At 45.2% G+C, this 3,520-nt stretch overlaps 1 pseudogene; it reads left to right on the top strand.

The window, feature by feature from the left end:
- The first annotated feature begins 1,238 nt into the window (after nucleotides 1-1,238).
- Nucleotides 1,239-1,979, top strand: LOC100354358 (DNA replication complex GINS protein PSF2-like; annotated as a pseudogene).
- The last annotated feature ends 1,541 nt before the right edge of the window (nucleotides 1,980-3,520 follow it).

Raw genomic sequence — 3,520 nt, 5'->3', positions numbered from 1 at the left:
AATGAAAAAGAATAAAGGAGGAAATAAACAAACCCACAATTTTAACTACAGGCTTTAATATTACTCTTCCTGTAATTGAACAACTAGATGGAAAAAAATATAGAAAATTTTGACACTATTAACTATTTTGACCTAATTGACATTTATGGAATGTTGTACCTAATAACTTCAAAATACATTATTTTCAAGTATATGTAGAGTATTTATCAAGAAAGACCCTATTCTGGTTCACAAAGTAAGTCCCAATTAAAAAAAATATTTATTTGAAAGTGTTACAGAGAACAAGAGAGAGAGATCTTCCATCCACTGGTTACTGGTTCATTCCCCAAATGGCTGCAATGGCCAGGGCTGGGTCCAGCCGAAGCCAGGAGCCAGGAGCCAGGAGCTCCTTCTGGGTCTCCCATGTGGGTGGAGAGGCCCAAGGACTTGGACCATCCTCTGCTGCCCTCTCAGGCGCATGAGTAGGGAGCAGATTGGAAGCGGAGCAGCCAGGACTTGATCTGGTACCCATACGGGATGTCAGCATTGCAGGCGGCAGCCTAACCCATTACGCCGCAACTCCAGCCCTGTAAGTCTCAAATTTTAAAAGAGTGATATTTTAACAGTGGAGTTAAATTAGAAATAAATAACAGTAAGATATTTTAAAGATATCTAAAACTATAGAAAAAAAAGAAGCCAGAAGAAAAATTAGAAAGTATTTCAAAATGAATGATAATAAATAAACACCATATTAAAATGCACAGACTACAGCTAAAGCAATTCTTAGAGGAAATAACACTTTGAAATACATTGACTTTTTAGTAAAAGAAAGTTGTAAAATCAATGATGTAAAATTTCACTTTAAGCTACTTTAAAAACTAAAATAAATTAACCAGTATGTGTGGAAATAATAAAAATAAGAACTCAATATAATAGGAAAAAATAAAATTAATGGAAGTCAAAAGTCATTTCTTTGAAACGATTGATAAAATGTATAAAGTCCTAGTAAAACTAATCAAGAGAAAGAGATTAGCACAAATTGCTAATATCAGGAATGAAATAGAGCCGCAGAGCCTACAGGCATTAAGACGGTAAAACACATAGTAAGGGCGCATTATGCCTTCACGTTCCCGAATAGTACTGGAACAGCTGCATGGGTAAACACACAGAAAAACGTGAGCCTGAGCTCCTGCGTCCTATACCACACAGAAATTAGTCAGGAGGAGGAGCCGGGGTCCCGGCCGGCCGCTCGCGGGGCCATGGACGCGGCCGAGGTGGAGTTTCTGGCTGAGGAGAAGCTGGTGACATTATCCCGAACTTCAGCCTGGACAAGATCTACCTCGTCGAGGGGGCCCTGAGACCGTCCGGCCCCGGCCTGCCCGTGGACGCGCCGCTGTGGCTGGCGCTGAACCTGCAGCAGAGACAGAAGTGCCGCCTGCCGGCCCCCCAGCCTGGATGGACGCGGAAAAGCTGGAGAAGACGAGAGATCATGAACGGAAGGAAGAAGCTTTTACCCCCATGCCCAGTCCTTACTACGTGGAGCTCACCTCGCTCCTGTTGAAGCAGCACTGCCAAACTGCACACCTGTGAGACACGACGTGTTCCTGTCCTGACACTGACGCGAGGCTGCAGGGACCCAATCGTTCGATTAAAATCAGAGTGGGCAGCGTCCTGTGCTTTCCTGTGGGCAGTGCAGCTGGACAACATCCCGAACGCAGATGAGATCCGGACCCTGGTCAAGGACGTGGGGGACATGCGAATAGCCAAGCTCCGGGTGTCTGCCCACAGCTTTGTGAGACAGCAGGAGGCGCAGGCCAAGCTGGATAACTTGACCTTGATGGAGATCAGCACCAGCGGGGCTCTCCTCACACAAGCGCTCAACCACAGTCGCAGGACTTCTAGAGGAAGGCCTGGGGCGTCGTGGGTCCCCCGTGCGGTGCTGGGGGCTTGCTGGGCTCCTGAGTGCGCAGCACAGGACAAAGGTACTCGTCTGTAGTTTTCCCAGCGCGTGGACAACACGTAGTGATGCGAGGAACAGCTTCCAGACATGGGTGCAGCAGTAACAAATTTGTCATTGGACCTCAAAACTCGGCTCCCTGGAACCTTGTTCCCAAACTGTTTCTGGAAGGTGGCTTTTCTCTTACAGAGGAAAGAACAAGGCTTCAAGTGAGTGACTCATCTACTCCAGCAGGTCCTGCAGGGCACTGTCCCAGGGGTAGGTGGCCACTGCTAGATGTAGACACGGCAGGAATGGAAGTGCGGCAGAGGGCTTTCTCTGCTCGATCCTCGTTTCTTGGGCTGAATCTGTAATTTCCAAGAAGAGGTAGCTCACACAGATGAAGGAAGCAGGTGGAGTGGTGAGTAATGCTGACCACTGTTTGCCATTTAAGCCCTGATGCACAATAAAAGTGAAACAAACAAACAAAAAGAAATTAATCAGATGGCTTTTTATAGATCCAAACCTAAATGCCAAAACTAGAAGATTATTAGAAGAAAGCATGGGAGAATATCAGATCTATTACTAAAATAAATAATAAGCCACAGACTGTGAGGAAAAAATCTCTAATACATATGCCTGACAAATGACATATAAAGAATACACAGATAAATCCTACTAGTCAATGATCTCTAAAACAAGTTTTGGACCTGGCAGTTCATATGCCGGCAGGATGCCGTGTCCCACGTGGGGGTGTCTGGTTCTCAGCTCCGCTCTGGCTCCTGAGTCCAGCTCCCTGCTCATGTGCCCTCTGGGCGGCAGCATTTAAGGGCTCAAGTAATTGGGTTCCTGCCACCCAGGTGAGAGACCTGGACCAAGTTCTGGGCTGCTGGTGTTGGCCTGGTCCCGCACCAGTTATCTGGGCATTTGGGGAGTGAGCCAGTGGGTGGCAGGCACTCTTTCTGCCTCTCAAAAAATAAACAGAAAACAATCTCAGAATGAATAAATTATTTGAAAATATTGACTTCACACAAGGAAAAATGTGTATGAGGACAAATGCTCAAACATCATTAATCAATCAGGAAAATACAAATTCAAACCACAATAATACTTGATATCAAATGCTGGTGAGAGTGTGGAACATTAGCAATCTCATAGGGTGCAAATGGAAACTTAGAACGATCCCATCTATGTGGAATCCTGCTTGATAATTCCTTATATAGTTAACCCTAGGACAACTTTATCACTCAAAGATTTTACTCCTAGGTATGTCCCTAAGGAAGTGAAAGTGTGTCCACAAAAGTATGTGTGTGAGAACATTTGTGGAAGTTGGGATTTACTGGAAGGTGGTATAAGGGCACTAGTGATAGAAATATTCTATTCCATGTATCAAAGGTCATTGAATTGTACACGTAAGATTTGTGACCTGCACTGTGTTATCAGTTTACCTTGCTCCCCAAAACCTAGAAACAAACAAACCTCATGAACCCCTGGAGACTGAAAAAACAATTCTTCCTCCAGGCACTGCTAGAGGAAAGTGGGAAGTAGCCTGAAAGGAGTAGCCTGAGGCCTTTGTCACTCCCTGTTCATCACTCCTGGTTGCCT

This window comes from Oryctolagus cuniculus, chromosome 16, assembly GCF_964237555.1.
Source record: "Oryctolagus cuniculus chromosome 16, mOryCun1.1, whole genome shotgun sequence".
Taxonomy (NCBI): Eukaryota; Metazoa; Chordata; class Mammalia; order Lagomorpha; family Leporidae; genus Oryctolagus; species Oryctolagus cuniculus.
The sequence above is the reverse complement of the archived record's forward strand: the minus strand, read 5'-3'. Positions and strand labels throughout refer to the sequence as shown.